Source organism: Palaemon carinicauda, chromosome 43 (assembly GCF_036898095.1).
Source record: "Palaemon carinicauda isolate YSFRI2023 chromosome 43, ASM3689809v2, whole genome shotgun sequence".
NCBI classification, from domain to species: Eukaryota; Metazoa; Arthropoda; class Malacostraca; order Decapoda; family Palaemonidae; genus Palaemon; species Palaemon carinicauda.
The window spans coordinates 19,503,641-19,528,611 of NC_090767.1; the positions used below are offsets into that span (position 1 = coordinate 19,503,641).

Consider the following 24,971-nt stretch of genomic DNA (forward strand, 5'->3'; position numbering starts at 1 on the left):
ATCAAGTTTATGATAAAATGTTTTTCAGGCAATTTATTTTTGACTAGGTAGCATTAGCTCATGTTGTGATCACTTGATTATTATTATATGAATACAAAACCTTGTTTACTCCGTTTTTGCTTTTCCATGACTAGAGTTTTGAGGAATTATTGGGATTCTGGCAATATCTCACCAACTTCAAGTGGAAGTAGCTATTGCCACAGTTTAATCCTGTTCTTCGTGCTTAACACACTTGTCTGCTCAAACTGCTATTCAAATCTTTATGCATTTGTGTTTTTCTCTCTCAGATATGATGAATACAAATGCTTCAAAGTATGTATGAGAGCTGGACCTGTCCTTGAAGGTTCTCCTTGCAGCTCCTCCTTGGAGGTTGATCTACATCCTTTAAGAAATGATGGTTAAGACCAGAAAATCTTGTTATTAATGATGCCAATTTGATCTCCCTCCCGATTTCCGCGTTTAAGGAACTATCTGGTGACGGGGCAATTTGTTACCCTGTCCTATACGGGCAGTTTGCCTTTTTATCCGAGGACTTCTTTTGGAACCCTTCCAAGGTCTTCTCCTGGACGCCTATTCTTTTTAAGGACTTCTCCTGGACGGCTGTTCCTTCCAAAAACTTCTCCTCGACGGCTGTTCCTTCCGGGGACTTCTGGATGCCTATTCCTTTTAAGGACTTCTCCTGGACGCCTATTCCTTTTAAGGACTTCTCCTGGACGCTATTCCTTTTAAGGACTTCTCCTGGACACCTATTCCTTTTAAGGACTTCTCCTGGACGCCTGTTCCTTCCGGGGACTTCTCCTTGAAGCCTGTTTTTACCCAACTTGTTTGTAATAACAAGTCAAATCCTAGAGAGCATATCTAGAAACACTATCTCTTTACTAACGAGAAGTGCTCTGAATTTTTTCATTGGGAGAAGTGTCGGCTAGAGCCCCTCCAAAGACCTTGATGTCCGTGATGTTGCTTTGACTCTAACATTCTGCAGGAATCACTCGTTATTTCAGGTGTTTTTTAGTGCTAATTCTTGGAAGAGGTAACTTACTTCACCACACACTACCTGAAGGACTGAACCCACAGATCACTAGATCCATTCTCATTGGGTCCAGTGGTGGCTGATAACAATGAATTTAGAAGCTCATACTTCAACAGAGTGACTTACGTACGGTCACGTCTTCAGAGAAGTGAAGGAAAAATTGATGGGATTTTCAATCTACTGACCTGTCCTCCCTTTGGAGTATAAGTCTAGAAAACCACTTATGCAGGGGAGAACAAACTTAATATGTTTTTATACATATGAGAAATCTACATATAAATTGTTTATAACAGGATATTCCCTCTTGTTCTCTTGCTTAAGAGTACACTGAGGCACACTGTTCTATTTGTTTCCTTATTCACTTTCTTCACTGGGCTATCTTCCTTGTTGGAGCCCTTGGGCTTATAGCATCTTGCTTTTCCAACTAGGGTTGAAGCTTAGCAAGCAAATAATAATTATAATAACAAGTGTTTGATGGTGGACTAATCTCTTAATTATATATGAGGCTGACATCATGACCTTGGCTCTTTTTTCATGATAATCTTTTTTATCTGAGGGTAAAGGGTCGGACAGATGCCTTACATAGCACTAGGACCTCCTCTCCCCAAAGGAAGATTCCCCTATATAGGACGAGGGTCTGTATTTGCAAAGGAACAAACGACAGAGTTCAAAAGGTATTTTGTATTTTTCTTAACTGTACCAACCTGAGTCGTTTATATTTCCTGCCTCATCCACCTCGCAAGTCCCTGAAATTCTGTTCTTGGAAAAGCCACAACTGATTAAACACCTGTAAATAACTCTGGTTTATATTGCTAGGAAAAATACAAATCATTTTCTAAGAATTTGTATTTTAAAACTATTTTATTATTGTGAATATTACGATGTTTATAAGGCTGTACCGTATAGAATTTTGCTCATTGCTGCAGTGCGAGTTTTGTATCAAAATGTTTTTGTGACTTAATTTGATTATTGTTAAAGAGAACTTTTACGTTGAAGTCAGTTTGTAATGTTTAAAATCTGTAAGTTCTTTTGGTATAAGACTGGGTTTCAACATTCTAAGACTGAGAATGATTTCTTATGGACATATCAACGAAGGGAACGAACTAGGAACGGCAACTAAAGAAAATTGGTAGATATGAAAGTAGCAGGACTAAAAAGACCCTGAAGAATATAGACTTTATTCTTTATATGTTAAACTCATTAAGATGATGCAATGATTTTTATTATGTTGCATTTTTATTCCAAGTTCTGAAAATATGTTTACAGTTGTAGTTAATTCTTATAGAACAAAAGCAAGATAGAACAATTTTAAATGAATTAATTAGATTGTAATATTATTAATTATAATACTTCTAGGCTCATTGCTAAAGCATAAACATAAAACTAAATAAGATCATTTTGAAATTCAGTCAAATGTCTTAATCCCGCCTAACACGATTCCAGTCTTATGCCAAACGAAATACCATTTTGTAATTGACATTGCCATTGTATCGAGTCTAAAGTCTGAGTTCTCTTCCAGATGTAGATGTAGATGATTTGGAAAGAAATAAAGGCCAGTGGCCGCACCCCAAGGGGCTGATCTCACGGAACGCGCAAGGCAATACTAAAGACGTCCCTCCCTGCTTGCCAGAGGCCTTGCAGTCGTCAGACTGTGCCGGAGTTACTCCCGTTACTATTGTGGTATGTGTCTTTTATCTCTGAATTTGAAAATAGATTATCTGATAACTGTTTTTGTTATTCGGAGAATGTATTCGCTATGTCGTCTTCCATTTGGTTAATATTAACTGAAATTGGTTGTCTTGATTTAGGTAAGAAAGTTAAATTATAGCTTGAGATTAAGATGTTGAAGTTTCCATCCTTTTTATAAAGCTTACGTAGATATATAATTCTAAAAGGTGTCTTTTTGAATGTCACTGAAATAAAGGTAATCTAAAACTTAAAAAGGATTTGAGGAAAATCTTGAGTCACAATTGTAATTTGACTGACTGTCAGAGTTTCAAATTCCACTAATAACAATGCAAAGTTGTTTTATGAAATTATGACTTGTTAAATAAGTTTATTTATATTTTGTAGACTTTCATCGATCAAAGACCATCTATAACAATGATAATTAGTATTCCTTTTAATGAAAAAACAGTCATTAATTCCAAAGTTACATAATAATGGTCTGAAGAAATACGATACGTGAAAAGTATGATAAAAACGCAAGTACAGTATTTGTGTCCTTTATCATGGGACAGAAGGTGTCTTCCTTATCAGATATCGTCTAGAGATGATTTCAGTTTTGCCGTATATTCTGATTCCTGTAGTGATGTGTAAAGTAGATTCTAAGTCCAGGTTTTATGAACATAGTCTTATGAAAGCAAAAGAATTGGTTGTGGGTTTTCCACATTGCTTTTAGAATTAAAATACTTGGATAAACTTTATATATTCTGCTATTAAGAGATTTACCTGAATAATAATGTTTCAAATGTGACTTTATTTGTCAGGCAATTGGCTGTATATTTATAATTAAATAGATTGATTACATGTGAATATTTGTCTACTTTTTATGAGAAATATCTGTTTATTAAATTTGAATATAAACACTTAGTGTACGCCTAATTAAACGTAAGAATTTTGGAATGTAGAATCACTTTCAGGTGAAAACAAAATAGTTAACTAATTCAATTAAATTATACCATTACATCTGAAGCAACGAAAAACGCAAAGAATGTGAATTTAAATTTGTTAATTCTCAGACATTTTTAATTTACAATTGCGACTTGTCCCACGAAGGGCACGGAAGAGTTTTGCACATTTTTCATTACATTTAGGTTTTTGAAAACTTCCGAGAGAGAAGACCGGCATCACCCTATACATGTCCGATACATCGCGCGCGTTGTTCCTCTGTGGGCGATCGAGTGAGGGAAAGTGAACAAGCATCTCTGTTGCATCAGTTCATCTTGAGTTGATGCAACAACCTTTTGTAATGTGAAGTTATCTGTACGTGTATTTTGATTCACTGCTAATCTGCATCGAATGGTGATGTGAATGGTCGTTCTGATTCTGAGTAGACTCGTTGGTTTTTGTTCGATTAAGCGAAGCAGAAGTTATAGTCTTGGGAAGAAGCGTGGAGGCTCAATATGACGATGTCTATGTCGTGTATTGGGGTCTTTCTATAGATGGGGAATGATTTTATATGCTGCTAATGTGTAGTGTGAGGGCTTTTCTAAAGCCAGGTTGTCTTTCTTCTTGAATATGTTCCCAGGAAGTTTTGATTTTTAAGTAGTCTGCTTTGGTCATAGGTTTTTTATGCTCTTGTAAATCTACATGTAATGTGGAGAGAATATAATCTTCAATATTTCTTTTTTTATCTGGTAGTCATCAATGGAGTTTTTTGTTGCCAAGTTTACTAAGATTAGAAAAGAGTCTGGTGCTTTGGGAAATCGAATTGTTCCGTAGTTCTGCCAAAGGATAAAACATGATGTACTTTGGAATCCATACATTATGCTAATAATGTTCAAGCTGTTTCTTTTGTTCTCAAGCCATGAACAATTAGAACACAAGAGGTTGATATAGAACAGAAATCTATAGAAAATAATTATCAAACAAGAATTTTATGTTCTTAAAACTCGTTTTCTTATCAGATTGAGGTAGATAAGAGATTGATAAGTCTATAATGAGTTTTCTTTCATTTGGTCACTGTCAGTCAGTTTACATTCTGTCAATTTATCATGCAAGTTATAAGCCCCCAAAGAGTGAGCTGGCATGACAGATGTCTATCATATTATGATTATAAAATAGTTTATCAAGATATGTCATCATATTGCTACACTACACTCATGTAGGACTTGCACAAGAATTATCTTTGAAACTAATTAGAATAGAATGCGGTAAAATAGGAGGAGTAAGACGGCTAATTTAGAGGAGATAGAAGCAATGACTACTAGAGAATTATTGGGTCCTTTGACTGGTCAGATAGTACCACATTGGATCCCTTTGCCGTTTCAGCTCATTTTCCTTTGCCTACAATACAATGAAAAATTCTTATTCACTCAAAGGGTTAACTACTGCACTGTAATTGTTTAGTGGTTACTTTCCACTTGGTAAGGGTAGAAGAGACTCTTTAGCTATGGTAAGCAGCTCTTCTAGGAGAAGGACACTTCAAAATCAAACCATTGTAGTGCCAGATTTTCTGTACCACGGCCATCCACTGTCTTGGGTTAGAGTTCTCTTGCTTGAGAGTACACTCGGGCACACTATTCTATTTCCTTATTTCCTTTCCTCTCTGGCTATTTTCCCTGTTGGATCCCTTTTATAGGGCTTATAGTATCCTGCTTTTCCAACTAGGGTTGTAGCTTAACTGCTGATAATAAAAGTCATAATAATAAGTCAGAAGAATTTAGTTCATTTGAGTTAATATCAAGACAGAACACTGGTCTATCTGACTTCTGAATCTATTGGAAAATAGATAGTGATGATTCGAACTTGATGAGAAGAGACAAAGAAGCGTTGGATACAAAAAAACTTGGCGTCTCATCCACTTTGTAGAAGTTCTTTGCTGATTCATGTTCTTAGTTTTGGTCAGTCTTGCGAATCAAAACTGAGATTAGAGAGTAATTTTTGTAGACTGTAATTAGAAATTCATCTCCGTAGTATCTTTGGATTCCCTTTCTTCACTGGGCTATTTTTCCCTGTTGGAGCCATTGGGCTTATAGCATCCTTCTTTTCCAACTGGGGTTGTAGCTCAGCTATTGATGACAATAATGATGATAATAATTATAATAATACCTGTTCAGTATTTCTACTGTTATTTGTTGTTCAGGAATTTTGTATTATCTTCGGGCTTTTACAAGTTCCCCACAAAACTTCTTTCTTGCAGAGCTAAAAAATTTACTATGTGTTTCCATTAGGAAAATGGCCAATATTGATTAAAAAGTATGTTTAGACATTTTTACTTTTCTATATTCATCTCTTGTATTTCTGTACCTGTATAAACCCTCAAGTTGTTGGGAGATTTCTTTCCTTCCGCGTGTCGGTGCGGTTAACATTGCCCCACTCTTGTGTAGAGCACAAGTTCTTTGCACGACAGCCAGTATGAAGAGTTACTGTACTTAAAGTCGGCTAGAGGTTGCGAGGGTTCTTCATGATGGCTGAAATTACACGCTACACCACCTATTGCACTAACTGCGCAGCCTCTACAACATTTACAATGCTTCTTGAAGGCTAAATTCACTGGCTGCTCTACCATCAATCAGGGACGAAATTGATCCTAGGTTCCAACGAAGGGATGCTTTTTCGTGCGTCATTTTTCCAGCTTTCATCATTTGCCCCTTTTACTTTCTAAGCAGAAGTCAAAGCTTAACTCTCTTCCATCCGATGTCACTTCCATCTTGGGTTATTTGTGAGTCAGTTGTGTCTCTTGATGTCTGGTGCCTTCATGCAATAAGGGAATTGATTATTGTCAAGTCTAAGGAAGATACCACGTCTACTGCCCTAAGAGTATCTCTCTATTTCTGATAAGGTCCAGAAACTTGTTTTGCTTTCTGTGCATATCATAGGTGTTTTCCACTTGTGTTGAATCAAAGTGAAACATTACCCAGTTTTTCATTTTTATGCTTGATTTGTAAATGGCTTGGTATTCTTGGTCATTATTTTGTTTATTCTTTTCAGTTTTTGCTAGCATTTCTTGTCGAATATTGGATGGTGGGATACCAGCTATTTTATATAAAGAGAGTAGAGTGGTTGATTTTACAGTGCCAGTAATAATCAGACAGGATTTATTGAGCTCTGGGTCTACCTTATGTGCATGGCATGATCTTGGCCCCCACTTATGCTCAGTCCTCCACAGTAGAGTAACAGAGTGGCAGGGCTTTTTGTCTCAGAGTCTCAGGGTTTGTTCTTCTGTAGCTGGTGTTGGCGAATTTGCTGAGAGAGGCTGATCCTGGTTGCTACTTTATGTTTGCTATTGTTTGTGTGCTCTTGAAAGGAGAGCGTTCTGTCAAGGGTTACACCTAAGAGGACTGGGTAGGTGTGATTGTCCAGTTGTTTGTCACCAAATTTGATCATTAGCTTTCTGTTTGCCTCCATACAGGTTAAACTTTTGTCTTCCTTGTAAATGATGAAGAAGACCTTCTATTCAGTCCTGCTAATAAGGTTGACTGTGATGTTAACTGCTACATTACTTGCAGTCAGGTTCTTTGATTCTTGGTATTTGTGTATACCAGAGAATAAAGTCTGCTCTGACATTTTTGTCAGCTGGGGTTTTTGGTGTTTGTGCCTTGAAAAAACATTTTTGTGTTTGTGCAGTGGATAAGGCATGTTGGCTATTCCAAAATTATGCTGTTTACTTTGTTTTCTGTGAATATGCTATTTATTTTCTCTTCCATAAATATAGCATTTGTTCGGTTGCAAATTGTTGATAAATCATTTCTCCATTGTTCTGGTGTTTACTAATTCAGTTGTGGGTTGGCGAAATTGTCTATAGCCATCCAGTTTCCCATAAAATAGAAAGAAACGAGACTGGTGCAACAGGACGTTGATCACCATTGTAGGGTTGGTGATAATATTGATAACTTTTGTTGATGTTCTCTTCCAACTGGGGTTGTAGCTCAGCTATTAATAACAATAATGATGATGATAATTATAATAATACCTGTACAGTATTTCTACTGTTATTTCTTGTTCAGGAATTTTGTATTATCTTCTGGCTTTTACAAGTTCCCCACAAAACTTCTTTCTTGCAGAGCTAAGAAATTTTACTATATGTTTCCATTAGGAAAATGGCCAATGTTGATTAAAAAGTATGTTTAGACATTTTTACTTTTCTATATTCATCTCTTGTATTTCTGTTCTTGCATAAACCGTCAACTTGTTGGGAGATTTCTTTCTTTCTGCGTGTCGGTGCGGTTAATATTGCCCCACTCTTGTGTGGGATACAAGTACTTGCACTCACAGCCAGTACGAAGAGTTACTGTACTTAAAGTCGGCTAGAGGCTGCGAGCGTTCTTCACGATGGCTGAAATTACACGCTACACCACCAATTGCACTAACTGCGCAGCCTCTACAACATTTACAATGCTTCTAGAAGGCAAAATTCACTGGCTGCTCTACCATCAATCAGGGACGAAATTGATCCCAGGTTCCAACGAAGGGATGCTTTTTCGTGCGTCATTTTTCCAGCTTTCATCATTTGGCCCTTTTACTTTCTAAGCAGAAGTCAAAGCTTAACTCTCTTCCATCCGATGTCACTTGCATCTTGGGTTATTTGTGAGTCAGTTGTGTCTCTTGATGTCTGGTGCCTTCATGCAATAAGGGAATTGATTATTGTCAAGTCTAAGGAAGATACCACGTCTACTGTCCTGTGAGTATCTCTCTATTGCTGATAAGGTCCAGAAACTTGTTTTGCTTTCTGTGCATATCATAGGTGTTTTCCACTTGTGTTGAAGCAAAGTGTAACATTACCCAGTTTTTCATTTTTATGCTTGATTTGTAAATGGCTTGGTATTCTTGGGGTCATTAATTTGTTTATTCTCTTCAGTTTTTGCTAGCATTTCTTGTCGAATATTGGGTGGTGGGATACCAGCTATTTTATATAAAGATCGTGAAGGGGTTGATTTTACGGTGCCAGTAGTAATCCGACAGGATTTACTTAGCTCTGGGTCTACCTTATGCGCATGGCGTGATCTTGGCCCACACTTATGCTCAGTACTCCACAGTAGAGTAACAGAGTGGCAGGGCTTTTTGTCTCAGAGTCTCAGGGTTTGTTCTTCTGTAGCTGGTGTTGGTGAATTTTCTGAGGAGGCTGTTCCTAGTTGCTACTTTATGTTTGCTATTGTTTGTGTGCTCTTAAAAGGAGAGCGTTCTGTCAAGGGTGACGCCTAAGAAGACTGGTTAGGGATAATTATCCAGTTCTATGTCACCCCATTGGATCTTTAGCTTTCTGTTTGCCTCCATACAGGTTAAACTTTTGTCTTACTGTAAATGATACAGCAGACCTTCTATTCAATCATGCTAGTAAGGTTGATTGAGATGATAACTGCTACATTACTTGCAGTCAGGTTCTTCAATTCTTGGTATTTGTGTATACCGGAGAATAAAGTTGCTCTAACATTTTTGTCAGCTGGGGTGATTGGTGTTTGTGCCTTGAAAAAACATTTTCGTGTTTGTGCAGTGGATAAGGCATGTTGGCCATTCCAAAATTATGCTGTTTACTTTGTTTTCTGTGAATATGCTATTTATTTTCACTTCCATAAATATGGTATACGTTCAGTTTCAAATTGTTGATAAATCATTTCTCCATTGTTTTTGATGATTACTAATTCAATTGTGGGTTGGCGAAATTGTCTATAGCCATCCAGTTTCCCGTAAAATAGAAATAAACGAGACTGGCGCAACAGGACGTTGATCACCATTGTAGGGTTGGTGATAATATTGATAACTTTTGTTGATGTTCTACATTTGCCAAGAGAAACCTATCACTGTCTCTTGTTTGCAAGAGTACAGTGAAGCTTTTTCATAGTGAACAAGGTTTTTAGAATGGTGGCCATCATCATCATCTCCTCCTACGCCTATTGACGTAAAGGGCCTCGGTTAGATTCTGCCAGTCGTGTCTATGTTCAGCTTTTACTTCAATACTTCAAAACGCATTCTTGTCCGTCTCTATCATCGCATAGTAGTTCGCTTGCTTTGAATCGTTTGACGTTGTCGTTTGTCAAATCGGTCAGTGCAGGCCTCAAGCTTTATGGCAAGTGCTTGTCTTTTGTCCTTTGTCGCTTGCGAGTCTGTTTCCTTGCTTGTTCTGCATGATAAAAGTCTGTAGTACACAACTATTGTCTTGCTTGTTGAATGAAGTGATGTACTGTGAAGCAGCTGGTCCCCTATTTCTTCTCCATGCATCTTCTATATCTTCATTAGGTTCTGTCAAGGGTGACACTTAGACTCCTCTTAATCAACCTATAAGATTAACGTTAACTTTGAAGTCAGATCTTTCGGTTCTTAGCATTCCTTTATGCCTGAGAATCCAATCTGCTTTGACCTTTCTCTCTCAGTTTTATTGTCAGTTTGTGCCCTGAATAAAGTATGCATTTATTCATACTATATTCATACACTCCCTGGCATGAAAAATCTATTCAGTTTCTTTGCTTTGAATATGCTATTCATTTCATGTTCCCTGGATAAGTTATTCAATTTCTACTGCTTGAGTATGATAGTAATTTTTTGTTCCCTGAAAATGCTATTCGTTGTATCGTTAATTCAAGGTCCTTCTGTCTTCTCGATAAAAGACTCTGCCATTATTCTGTTCCCTTGCTACCAGCTGTGTATTTATGTGCGGCCATTCTGTTTCTCGTAAAATGAAATGAAGAGAGACTGTTGTCACCTCTGATCAGTTGATCAACTATTTCAGTTGGCATTGGTGAATCATACACCATTGATACCTTTTTTTCTTCTCTTTACATTTACCAAAATAAACTTATTGCTCTGTCTCATTTGGGGAAGTACTGTTTATAGTTATTTGCTAATAGAACTCCTTTCTGTCATATGAGCTTCGATTGGATGAGGTTTTAGGAGGACGTCCTACTGTGTATAGTAGCTTCCTTCCTTTGAGTCATTTTGAGTAATCATCTGTTAAATTGTTTTGTGAAGACGTCAAGCTTTTTATTAAGTGACAAGTTCCTGTCATTTTCCTTTGGATTTGCCTACAGTTGTCCTCACAATCTTGGTCTATGTTTAGCGAGTCTGGTTGGAGGTTTGTTGCCCAATACCCATACACCTTTGTGTGTGCTTGATCTGGGGCACACTGAAGTTATCTTGCTTGTTGAATAAAACCATATATCGCATATTAATTGATCCTCTTTTGTTTTTTCTCTACATTTTATATTTCCCCATTTTACCCTGGTGCACTTCGGCCCAAACTCCTAAATCCAGATCTCATTGGTGCAAGACTGAAGCTTGTTCTTACACCAAGATAGGAGTAAAGGATTTTTCAATCTTGTTATATTCTCGTTGCTTCTTCAATGTTGACATCAAATTGATTTGGATGATCTCTGCCTATTTCATCTGCTAGTGGAGACAGGGACTTTGGCATTTCCTCATGAATAGAAATGACTTGGAGATGACTTAGAAAGGACTTATGATATTACCTTATTGAGAACCTGAATAGAAATCTGTTATTGAGTCTTGGCACAATTATTACCAATTGATTAGTCATGTTCGTGGGACTTTATCATCCTCTGGTTTATATCCTCGCCCAAATTGGTTGCTGTTTCTTTTGCACCATTGGTGATATTTTGTCTGTTTAATGAAGTTTGATGAATATTGTAGAAATAGTGGATGATTTGCTTCATTCCTGGAAAGTTTACTCGCACAGATAGAGGATTTTGTCTTGAAATTTGTCCTCCTCCTTGTTTGGAATTTGCCGCTGTGTCTCAGCCAGTTGAAATGAAGATCATTGAAAGATATTCAAACCGATACAATATCAAGGACAATCAGAAATTTCAGACGGCCATTTGTTAAAACCGCATAATTGGAAAGACATTATTAATAAATCTCGCCTTTTGGTTAACAAAACAAGCAGGAAATAACTTTATTACGTACAGATAGTTTGATATTACGTAAAGGTCAGGCAGTAATTTGCCCGCCAAGGAAGGTATCCGACTGGTGTCTTATGGTATTGAAGGTTACCTTAGTACCATAGACACGTCTCTCGTAGCCTTGCCTGGGCGGGCACGCTGCCTGTGCTATCTCGTCTGTTCGGGGGAATGCAACGCTAGTTCGATCCGGCGTCTCGCTGGGGTGAGTTTAGCGGACGTCGGGGCAGTACCCCGGACGGATGTCACCCCCTTTTCCAAAGTCTTTCGCCCATCAGAGAAGCATCGCGTGTAAACGATGTTTATCGGACATTTGTTTGGTCTTGCTGCTTTCTCGGAAGTTTTCGAAACCTGGTTTAATAAAATGTGCTCGGAACGAAGACTCGTGCATTCGTTGGCGACTCGTTTCATTTAAGTAAATTATAAACATCTGATCATTAATGAAGATTCATTCACATTTTTCAGCTGTTTTTCATTATTCTTCTGATGCTGTGATATGAATAATGTAGAATTCAGGTTAACTATTGTGTAATTCAATTGAATAAATACTTCATTTCACTATTCAATCGTTTGACTAAGCACACACTAAGTATTTCTTATTCAGGAGGAATGAAACAGGTACATTTCATGAAAAGTAGTGAAATAAGTAAATAATTTCTTTGTAATCAAAATATTTATTTGTAAATACAAGGAAAAAATGTGTTTGAAGTTTGAGGTCACATTTATAATACATTCTTAGTTTGGTGAATTAAATTTTAATTGGAATTTATTATTTATACAATTATTTTTTTATATGAAAGGAATGTGGAACTTATGGCCAATTCTAATGCTTTTTTTGATATTCTATATTCTTAAACTGGACTTATTTTCTATGATATTGCATTACAGAAATTAGAATATACAACAAAACTGATATGACACCCCAAGTGTCTTATAGAGAGTACACCTTCCGATCACATGGTATAGGTACACGGATACTCATCTTGTGTAAACATACTTTCTGCCGACAGTATTCCATCTGACCGAGATGTAAAATGGAATTAATTTTTACTTTTTTTTTAAAAGGAATATGAAATTGCTTTGTTAAAGATGGTGTTTGGCTTTGAATGGGTAAAAATATTTAAATTTAATATCTTGTCATGATTATATAAAGCAATTTTGCTTGAGTTTCTCAAATGGAACTTTTGAAAATCAGTCGTTTAACCAAACTATAAATGTGACTTTATAATTTTCCCAACTAATTCTGGTTCAAGATGACCTCTTTCATTATGACATTTTAAATCACCTTTAAGAATTACATCTAAGGACTTTATATAAAGGATAAAATATGGCAGTTTCATCTCAAGTTATAATAAACTTCTTACTAACTTTGATAAAACCAATTTCACTTTAACCAAAAATGGAAGACCTCTTAGTGGCAATTCTCCCATTAACCAAGGCAGTTGCCAAATACTCAATTTCCCATTCAGATAAAAGGCACACGACACAATAGTCTCGGTAGTACCTCTGGCATCATCTGCCTACTGTACGGATTCTCTGACCTGCAGGGCACCAAGGGAAGGTCGCCAAGTGCCTGCAATGCAGTTCCGTGAGGTCAGCCCCTATTTTGGGGGGGACACTAATATGAAAAAATAAAATTTAAAAAAAAATATTTTTTTATTTATGTACTTTGATTAAATAAAAGTATATCTTCAACTTATGTATTTTATTAGTCCTTGTTTTAATTACATATTCTTACATAGTAAGATCATATTTCATACATCATGATGCATAATTAAGTAAAAGGCATAAAATATTAACCCAAAATATATCTTAAATGAATCATGGTGTAAGTTCATAAAAAATGTATTTTGTAATTTGAGTTTAAATGTTCCTGTATTGTTTTAAATATACCACATCATTTTGAGGAGTACTGTCGTCATTTAGGTCGATTGTTGGACACTCGTAAGTGAATTCAATTCTCCAAGTCGTTTGAGAAATACACTACTGTATAATACAGTTGTATAGCTTACAGAGGTACTGTATTAATGATATATCATACTATACATTTCCTTCTGTTTTTCTTTAATCTGTAACAATGTCGGAAACATTGTTATAGCTTAAAGAGAATAAGCAGGAGGAGATGTATAGGTTCATATCAGTAATACAGGACCTCTCACATCTATACAGCTGTTGTATTATACAGTAGTGTATTTATAAAACGCCTTAAGAGAAGTTAAACCACTTACTAGTGACCAACACTCGACCAAAATGACGACAGTCCTCCTCAAAATGATATGGTATATTCATCACAATCCAGGAATATTTAAATGTTACAAATACATTTTTATGAACATAAAACCATTAATATTTAATAATTTAATAATGGAAAATCATATTAAATTATAATTTCAAATTACAGTTTTGTGAAATTAAAAATTAATGCAACATCATAATTTGAGAATATATAATTTGATTCCTTGCAACAATATAATAAATTAGTTACTCAAGACACAAGAAATTATTTCAATGAAAATTATGAATATTAAGATAAACGAGTGGTTGTAAACCAAAGATTTTACATCAAAAGGAAAAATTATTTAGAAAATACTATATTTTTTTCAATTTGATGAAAGTGACAAATTTAATATCTAAAAATTTGGTTCAAATGGACAACCTTTCTGGACTTGTCTGTCTCTGCTATATCTCACTTGACTTAGTTGTCCAAGACTCAAGATATTAATTCCTCACTGGCTTAGTTGTCCAAAGACAAGATTTGATGAAAAAATTACTTGTTTAAAAGAACTGTTACTTTACAAATATGAAATTCTTTTTAACCTTGATCTACATTGTTATTAAAATCTCCAATTAAATATTCAATTCCTATGTTTACATACATTATCAGTCTAGTTAAATATATCCAAATTTGTAAAAATTATGACAAACAATTTAATAAACAAAATATCTTGTGAAACATTTAATTATAAGCAGTTTCCACTTAACAGATCTTTTAAGCAAATCAATCATTTATTTATTTCCTCTCCTCACTGTGCTATTTTTCCCTATTGGAGCCCTTGGGCTTCTAGCGTCTTGCTTTTCCAACTAGGGTTGTAGCTTGGCTAGTAATAATAATAATAATCAATGGAACATCTTTGTTTAAATATTCTGAAAGTTGAATTTCATGGGATGTGTATCCTTCCAGAAGGCTAAATTCACAGCCAGACCTTTGCTCAGACGGTATATACAGTGATACCTCGGTACTCGACCATAATCCGTTCGAGATCCGTGTTCGACCTCCGATTTGTTCGAGTACCGAATTTTTTTTCCCCATAAGAAATAATGGTATATATTCTATTCCGTTCCCAAGCACTCGAACAGGCCCAAAATATTAATAAAACGTGTACCTAAACAACAATAATTATCTAAATGTGTATGAAATTGGTCAGAAAATCCTATAAAACAATTTTAAACCATTTACTGTACTAAAATAAAACAATTTTAAACCATTTTCTGTACTGTAGTGAACATACCTTTGAGCAGCGGTTCGATGGCATACAGGGATGGATGTGGAGAGGATGGAAGGGGGAGGTTACTGCTTGGAAGGAGAGTCCCCTTCCATGATGTGGCGGGGTAGTTCTCCTTCAGGAGTTGTTTCTCTCTCCAATGAAAGGGTGGGCAGATCTATTTCAGGGGTTTCTTCTCTTCTTTGTCTCTTCTTTGGAGGAGAAACAGGCTTTGATGTAGCAGCTTTCTTTTCTTTTGTGAAAAACTGGTCTATTGTTAATTGTTTCTTCCTCCTCTGCAGTATTCTTCGAAAATGATACATGACACTATCATTAAACATATGCACTGCCCGGTTTGCTACTGCAATTTCTGGGTGGTATTTTTCAGCAAAAGCCTGCACATCTGCCCACTTGGAACAAATTTCATTGATGAGAGAACTTGGAACATCCTCCCTTACCTCATCCTCTTCTGAAGATTCCTGCTCCACAATCAGATCCTGCTGCTGTTGTTGTTGCAGGTGCAACAATTCCTCCACAGTCAACTCGGTAGAATGGCTTTCTACAAGCTCATCAATATCATCCTTGTCGACCTCAAGCCCCAAACTCCTGCCCATGACAACAATTTCCTCAACGACATCAGTGTCATCAGAAATTACAGGGGTAGCAGTGCTTGGACCCGCCTCTGGTTGGAAACCTTCAAACTCCCTCTCTGTGACACATGATGGCCACAGCTTACGCCAGGCAGAGTTCAATGTCCTATAGGTCACACCTCGCCAAGCTTGGTCAATCATGTTAACAGAGTTGAGGATGCTGAAGTGTTCCTTCCAGAATTCCTTTAGGGTCAACTTCGTGTCACTGGTCACTTCAAAACACTTTCTGAAAAGGGCCTTGGTATAGAGTTTTTTGAAGTTTGAAATGACCTGTTGGTCCATGGGCTGGAGTATGGGAGTAGTATTGGGGGGCAAGAATTTGATTTTGATAAAGCTGTATTCTTCTTTCAAGTCATCCTCGAGACCTGGAGGATGTGCAGGAGCATTGTCCATAACCAGAAGACATTTCATTGGCAAGCTCTTTTCAATGAGGTAAGCCTTAACCTGGGGGGCAAACACTTCGTTTATCCACTCAGTAAAGAATTGTCTTGTGACCCAAGATTTAGTGTTCGAGCGCCACATAACTGGTAGTGCACTTTTACAAATATTATTTCGTTTGAACACCCGGGGGTTGTCCGAGTGGTACACTAACAAGGGTTTGATCTTGCAATCGCCACTTGCATTTGCACACAGCAACAATGTTAGCCTATCTTTCATTGGCTTGTGACCTGGCATCTTCGTCTCGTCCTTGGTAATGTACGTATTGGCTGGCATTTTCTTCCAAAATAACCCAGTCTCATCACAATTAAAGACTTGTTGTGCGATCAAATTTTGTTCATTTATGTACCGATCGAATTCCCCCACGTATTTATCGGCTGCAATTTGATCCGAACTAGCTGCCTCCCCATGCCTAGTAACACGATGAATACCTGTTCTATTACGAAACTTTTCAAACCAACCCCTGCTCGCTTTAAATGTAAATGAATCACTTTCACTGGTACTCGGACTTTTCTTCACTAATTCTTCATAGATATGCAACGCTTTTTCACAAATGAACGCTTCACTAACACTTTCCCCGGCCAACTGTTTTTCTTTAATAAATATTAAAAGCAACTTTTCCATCTCCTCAATCACTTGTGGCCTTTGCTTAGTTACCGCCGTAACTCCCGTTGCAACATTCGCCTTCTTAATCATTTCTTTATGCTTTAAAAACGTAGAAATGGTCGACTTCGCCATTCCGTATTCTACCGCTAAATCGGACACTCGTACACCATTCTCATATTTCGCTATAATTTCCTTCTTCAACTCGATCGTTGTTCGCACTGTTTTCCTCTTCTCCTTCCCCTTAACACTCATTACTTTCTTGGGACTCATTATGAAAGCTAAAAAAGCAATTAAAAGCACTGAAAATCACTAAATCACAACGAATGCTGATCGCGCGTTGTCTGAGTGACGCTCTCGAGAGAACTGATGCTTCCCGAACAAGCGAGAGTGGCCGAGATGGCGCGATCATCACAAAGCCCATGCGGTCGTCACGTGTTCGGCTGGTCGAGTACCGAATTTTTGGTCGAGCACCGCAGCAAAAATTTCTCGAAAATTTTGGTCGAACTCCGAATTGTTCGAGTATAGAGTCGTTCGACTACCGAGGTATCACTGTATAACATTTAAAATGCTTCCAGAGCTCAAATTACTGGCCGTTCTTTCCTTAAACCTCTACAATGTTTGCGCTTACAAAAGGGTAAATTTAGAAGCTACAAAACCAATTGAAATTAAGTTTGACCACAATTTTCTATGATACTTCTGTAATGACTTAAACTAACAGACCTTGGTAATGTATTTTACTAAATATCAAGTTATTTAGAATATTTTAACTCAAACTTATTTAGAATATATTACTATCATTATTACATGGACAAAAGTCATGGTATGACAATGGAACAATCTCCAATAGATTTAGTAGATTTGAGAACAAAGCTCTCAGAAGGATATTGGGAGTTAAATGGCTGGACAGGATTAGAAATGAGACTATAAGAGAGATTACTAGAGTGCCACATGTGGATGAGATCATGGCGAGGGGTAGATGGAGATGGTTTGGGTATGCTCTTCGCACTCCCCAAGAGATATTAGTTCACTAAACTTTAAACTGGGCTCCATAAGGCACTAGAAGAGTTGGAAGACCCAGATCTACAATGGCTGCAGGACTATGAAGGGTGAAGTATATGAAGGGAGAAGTATTGATTTAAAAGCTCTAGATAGAGACAGGAGAAATCTTACTAAGGACGTTTGCGTCAATAGATAGGAGATGATGATGAAGATGAATTCAAACTTGAAGTTACCAACAACTTGAAGTCCAGACAGAATAAGGAACTTGTAAACCAGAATGTTTTAAAAGAGGTTTTTAAGATGAGGAAATTATAGGAACCAAATTTGGAAAACAAAAGTCGAAAAAAAGTATATTGGAAAATTTCCTGCTAAATAAAAGCATAGAGATGTAATATTAATGTGTTTTTTAACTAATATTTTCAAAATTTTTAAAGGATTGACTCTACAGTCTACTTAAAATGGTCAAATAACATGTTAGTTATTCTTATTTTCTAGTTTCAAAATGCAATTTTATCTATAATTTATCATATGATATTGAAAATTGTCAAAGGACTAGTTTGTAATTATTTAAAAAAATTATTTTAAAGTAATTTTCTATTAAAAATTAATATATCTCACAGCTAATTTCTCAATGAGAGAGAGAGAGAGAGAGAGAGAGAGAGAGAGAGAGAGAGAGAGAGAGAGAGAGAGAGAGAGAGAGAGTGTGTGTGTGTTTGTGCGTCATATACCCTAATCAAGAGGAAAGTAGTCACTGAACAATTACAAAACAGTAGTTAACCCCTTGAGAGAGAGAGAGAGAGAGAGAGAGAGAGAGAGAGAGAGAGAGAGAGAGAGAGAGAGAGAGTGTGTGTGTGCGTCATAGGCCTATACCCTAATCAAGAGGAAAGTAGTCACTGAACAATTACAAAACAGTAGTTAACCCCTTGGAGAGAGAGAGAGAGAGAGAGAGAGAGAGAGAGAGAGAGAGAGAGAGAGAGAGAGAGAGAGATGCTTACCATAGCTGAAGTCTCTCCTCTACCCTAATCAAAAGGAAAGTAGCCACTGAACAATTACAGTGCAGTAGTTAACCCCTTTGAGTAATGAAGAATTGTTTGGTAATTTCAGTGTTGTCAGGTGTATGAGAACAGAGGAGAATGTGGAAAGAATAGGCCAGACTATACATCTTTAAAACCTGCAAAGTTTTGCTAACGCTAAAACCTTTTTTACGTCCTCATATTTAACAGCATTCAAATTGTTAGTTGCTTGGATTAACCTGTACAAAACATATGGTATCTATCAAAATCTCTCCAAGTATTACCTGAAATAGATAGAACAGAAATATGCATATTTCTGGCAATAGCTGTGGAGGTTAAAAGTTTTTTTATACTGATAAGTTCAACTACCCTTACCAAAACTATAAGTTCTACACGGCAAGATGGAAATTTACAATTTTCACATATTTTGATCATAATAAAGAACCAAATACTAAATTACTATCATAATTTAAATATATAGTTAGAGTCACTTCTCAAGTCCAAATATCTCTCAAGATTTTCACCTACTCAAAGACAATAAACAAACGAGATGAAGTACAATAAAAAGCCAAGAAATAAGACACTCAAGATGATTCACAATCATTGTGCCATCGTCTTTTGTGCTACAGTAATATACAGAAGTCATAAGATCAGGAAATATGAGATCTTGTTACCAAGAAACCAGACAGAACATTGAGAATAGTGAAACTCTAAAGAGATCTATCTAAGGAAGGGGTCAAACAGTTACAAAAAATAACCTTTTTTTTTTTAAGTCTTACAAAAACCGAGACACTAAATGGTGACCGATTCAACAATACATATCTTGAACTTTGGTTATATAAGGCAGGTGTTGGGTGCTGGGAGACCATTTGCCAACCGAGCACAGCTGGGGAAAACCTTTCAGTTAAACTGTGAAGTCAAAGCTAGAAGAGGATGCACAGAAAGTGCAAAACCATGAACGGCAGCCAAGATTGGATTCATATCAAGTAGGGTCTGCGAACTGAAAACTCTTTGCTTAACAAACACTAACTTCTGCATCTCATAAAGTCAAGGTCTTAAACCCAAATATGGAAGAGAACAAGAAAACATAAGACTGAATTCTTTTAACCAAGGACCCAGTTCTATGCAGGAAAATATTCATTCTTTTGAAATATATATTAAAATCTAAACTGAATTAACTTTAAATACTTATTTGGAATTCATGGGTTATTCAACTAAAAATGAAGATCTTTGCCAAAATAAGATACAAAGAATATATTTCACAAAGATAAAGTATTTGCAAACTGTTCCCACAGAGAGATGGTACAGGTAAATGGCCTTATTCTTCCCAAAGGAATTATAAAGAGAAATCATAGCCCCTATGAGAGAGATCTGGGTATAAACTTACATGGATACCAAGAAAGTATTGAAATAATTTCAGTTTAATAATTAGGTTTATTTCAATGACCCTTCGTGGAATGCATGCATTGAATACTAAATTGCTCTGGTAGGTTTAACATAAACCTAATATATAAAAATAATATTTTCAAAAGTAATCTCAACTTTAACTCAAATTTGGTATTAACCAAATCTTATCTGAACAAAGACAGCAACTGACAAGAGAAGATAACCAGACTACGTCTAAGAAAATGTCTATACCTAATTTGACAGACATAAGCGGACCTACAACCAAATAGCTCGCCACCTTAAACCTATCAACTAGTACCTACATTCATATACCAAGGAACTTCCCCAATTTTGGAGGGTAGCCGACATCAAACAAATGAAACATAAAAGGGGATGTCTCCTCTCTATGTTCCTCCCAGCCTGACAAGGGACTCAACAGAGTTCGGCTGGCACTGCTAGAGTGCCACAGAAAACTTAAAAAGAATATCAACCACTTTAAAATCTCCCCTGATGCTAATAATGCTATTATTACTACCTTAGCTAAGGATAGTAAAAGACCAAGGGCTCTAATATGGAAAATAGCCCAGTGAGGAAAGGAAATAAGTCAACAGAAATAGAGTGCCCGAGTGTACCTTCAAGCTAGAGAACTCTAACCCAAGACAGTGGAAGACCATGGTACAGAGGCTTATCGATTAGCAAATACAGATGGCTAATACCACTCTGCTGTATTGAAAACTACTGTTGAGTATGAATCTGTGGTTAAACTTCAAGTAGGAGCTGATCTTCTAAAATGAGATTTCACACTTGATTCTGATAGAAAACTTTCATCAAAATGTTAACCAAGACTTACACTACTACAGTATGTAAGCCTTCTAAAGGTTAAAATAGGAGAGCATTTTCAAAAATAGATCTTTGCAAGTTTAAATACGATACAAAACAGAATTTTGAAAGGACCTTTGATATCTTGACCTTATTGGTTTGAGTTCCAATGCTCTAACTGGAATGAAAGTTTTCAAAGGTTATTCCTCAAAACTACGTTCAAGGGAGGAATGAGAAGAGTATGGGGCAACCTATTCACTCAACAGACTTTTTCTCTCTAGCAATAGACTCTAGTATTAATACTAGAATCTTAATTAAACATGTATGTAATGGTAGAGACATAGAAACGAGAGGAAAACTATCCAATAAGGAAGATAATATGATGGATGCGGGACTACAATGTGGGAGAAGTGTGGGGGAAGTTTAGGTAGACAAAAACTGCGATGGATTAACTGTGTGGAGAGAGACATGCACTGGACAGAAGGAAATGGAAGAAGAGTGTATTGAGGAACCATTATAGTATCCCCAAATGGGGACAAGCTTGTAGACAAAGTAGAGAAAGGATTTGCTCATTCTTCTGTCTGTAGCTTAAAAAAAAACAATTTCACCAGACGCTGAGGAAACTTTATCCAGAGGATCAAACGGACAGCTCAAATACCCCCCTTCAGAGTTTTAAATATCTGGGACTCATTTAGTTAGGAAACCATTTCTGTTACTCAATTGGAAATCCTCTCAGACAATAGAATTTCCACATGGGACTTTTTCAAAACAATGTTTTTCCATTATAGCAGCTAGAAAGATTTGTCTTAACATCAACAGTATACTGTACATGTTTTTCTTAGTTTAAAAGTAGAAAGATTTAAAGTATTGAAATAAGTTTAAGAATTTTTTTATAGTTTATAAGAGGTTTTTCTGTAGTCAAATTGTTTGTATATATTTTGACTTCAGTTTTGCAATAGATTTTGTTACTAACAGTGTGATCAGATGTTGCAAGGTCCTTTATTATTGAAAAAACTACATCCCAACTTAAATGAATTGGATTTGGAAGTAGTTTTTTCAATAATAAAGGACCTTGCAACATCTGATCACACTGTTAGTAACAAAATCTATTGCAAAACCCGAGTAGAGAAAGTTCTAGCGATGAAAGAAATGTCCATCCCTTTCAGCCTGAAAGCTAGACTTTGAGCGATAGCCTTTCACTGCCGAGACTGAAAGGCGCATTTCTTCCCGCAAATACACGAGGAACTTCGCTATTGTTGGAATAGTGGCATCGAGTGGAGAAATACCCCTTCCACGACACCAACCACATAAGACTTTCCACTTTGCCTGGTAGACTGCTGCGGATGACTTTCGCAGATGTACAGACATCCTGACAGCAACTTGCTGCGAAAATCCTCTCTCAGAGAGGAGATGCTGGATAGTCTCCAGGCGTGAAGTCGTAGCACGACTTTGTGGAAGATGTTGGCATGTGGTTGTTTGAGCAGATTGTGCCGTGGAGGGAGTTCTCTCGGTAGCTTCGTTAGGAGATGCAGAAGGTCTGGGAACCATTCCTCGTGATGCCATAGCGGAGCTATGAGAGTCATTGAAAGATTGACCAATGTTCTGGCCTTGTTGAGCACCCTCCTCATCGGACAGAATGAGGGAAAGGCATAAACGTCGATGTTGTCCCACCGTTGTTGGAAAGCATCTTGGGGTCTGGGACTGGGGAGCAGTACAGCGGGAGCTTGAAGTTCACGGTTGTTGTGAACAGATCCACAGTTGGAGAACCCCACAAAGTTAGGACTTTGTTGGCTACTAGATGATCCAAAGACCACTCAGTACTCACTATCTGAGACGCTCTGCTCAGATTGTCGGCGAGCACATTCCTTTTGCCTGGAATGAAGCGTGCCGATAGTGGTATCGAGAGGATTTCGGCCCATCTCAGTTTCTCTACTGCTAGATGGGATAGCTGTTGCGAAAAGGTATCATCTTGTTTGTTGATGTAGGCCACTACTGTGGTGTTGTCGCTCATCACCACCACAGAGTAACCCGCCAGGTATTGTTGGAACTGTTGAAGGGCCAGGAAGACGGCCTTCATCTCTAGGAGATTTATATGGAGGTACTTTTCTGATTCTGACCACAGGCCTGAGGTCCTGTGGTGCTGTACGTGGGGGCCCCACCCTTTCTTTGAAGCGTCCAAAAACAGCATCAAATCCGGGGGGAGGACGAGAAGATCCACTCCTTTTCGTAGGCTCTCGTCCATCACCCACCACTGGAGGTCTGTCAGTTTCGCAGGTCCCATAGGGATCAGGACATACAAGGAATCGTAACCTTGATTCCACCGGGACTTGAGTCGCCACTGGAGGGATCTCATCCTGAGGCGACCGTTGGGAACTAGACGAGCCAATGATGAAAGGTGACCGAGGAGACGTAACCACGATTGGGCTGGAAGGTCTTCTCGTCTGATAAAAGGGCTTGCGACCCTCCTCAGCCTTGCTATCCTGTCGTCTGATGGGAAGGCTTTGCGGAGATTGGTGTCTATAATCATGCCTAGATATACCAGTCTTTGAGTGGGAAGCAGAGAGGACTTCTCGAGATTTACCATGATCCCCAGATCCTGGCAAAGTCTCAGAAGTTTGTCCCGGTGTTGAAGAAGCGATGACACGGAGTCTGCTAGGATCAACCAGTCGACCAGATAACGAAGGAGACGGATGCCGATCCTGTGTGCCCACGAAGATATTAGGGTGAACACTCTGGTGAAAACCTGTGGTGCTGTGGAGAGACCAAAGCACCGCACCTTGAACTGGTACACCTTGTTGTCTAGGCTGAATCTTAAGTACTTCCTTGAAGATGGATGGACTGGGATCTGGAAGTACGCGTCCTTTAGATCCAGTGTACACATGAAGTCTTGCGGTCTCACTGCTAGTCTGACCGTGTCTGCCGTCTGCATGCTGAACGGAGTTTGTTTGACAAACTTGTTCAGGGCTGAGAGGACGATGACTGGTCTCCAGCCTACAGACGCCTTCTTTACAAGAAAGAGTCGAGTGAAGAAGCCTGGAGACCTGTCGAGGACCTCTTGGAGAGCGCCCTTCTTAAAGAGGCTCTGGACTTCTGCCTGAAGGACTTGCCCCTTTGCTGATCCCATGGCAAGGGAGCTCAATGACACTGGATTCGTCGTCAGGGGAGGTAGAGATGTTGTGAACGGAACGCGATATCCCTGACTGATAACAGAAATCGTCCAGGAATCGGCCACGAGTTGCTGCCACCTGTCTGCGCAATTTTGTAGGCATCCACCCACTGGTGGACATGCAGGGGGACTGCCAATCCTAGCGTTTGCGGCCTCCGCTGCTCCCTCTAGGATTCTTGCCGCCTCTGGAGGACTTTTTGCCTTTCCTATCCTTGACAGGAAAGGGCTTAGACACCACTGTCTTCGCTGCTGCCGTTGGTTTTGCGGTCTTGGTCAGACGGGACTGCTGAGGTGCTGGAGGCTTATAGGGCTTAGATGTCAAAGCCCTATGAAGGAGGGAGTCTTGGTGAGACTTCCTCCACCTCTCAGCGGCCTGTTCCTTAGGCTCAAACCGGATCGTTCCTTCTAAGGAAGAATGCATGAACCTATTGATCTTGGTGCTAGAGACCTTCTGATGGAATTTCTCAGCCACCGCATCCCGACGTTTCAGGATGGTGTTTGCCCACAAGTTCGAGACTTGCTGGGCCAGAAACTCGATCGTGCGAGTGCCTGAGAGAAGGAACGTCTCCATAGATTTCCTGGTATGTTCTTTCGAGAAATCCTCAGAGCGTATCAGGATACCTGAGGTCCCTAACCAGATGTCAACGTGGCTTGCACAGCACACTTCGCAACCTTCTCCTGGTTAAGGATCTCGGTTGCCGAGAATAAGACCTGCCGGTTGGAGAGTCTCTTAAGAGGGACTCCCCTGGTAAGCTCTTCCAACGAATGGTGGAGAGGAAGAGCTAAACAAGGCTCCTCCAAGATCTCAAAG

At 38.1% G+C, this 24,971-nt stretch overlaps 1 long non-coding RNA gene across 1 annotated transcript in view; it reads right to left on the minus strand.

The window, feature by feature from the left end:
* The window catches only part of LOC137633954 (uncharacterized), a 149,150-nt gene extending 127,222 nt beyond the window's left edge, over positions 1 to 21,928 (minus strand). The window contains exon 1 of the long non-coding RNA XR_011042381.1: positions 20,808 to 21,928. This is a non-coding gene — a long non-coding RNA (uncharacterized lncRNA). The remainder of the gene's footprint in view (positions 1 to 20,807) is intronic.
* Positions 21,929 to 24,971: the final 3,043 nt, after the last annotated feature.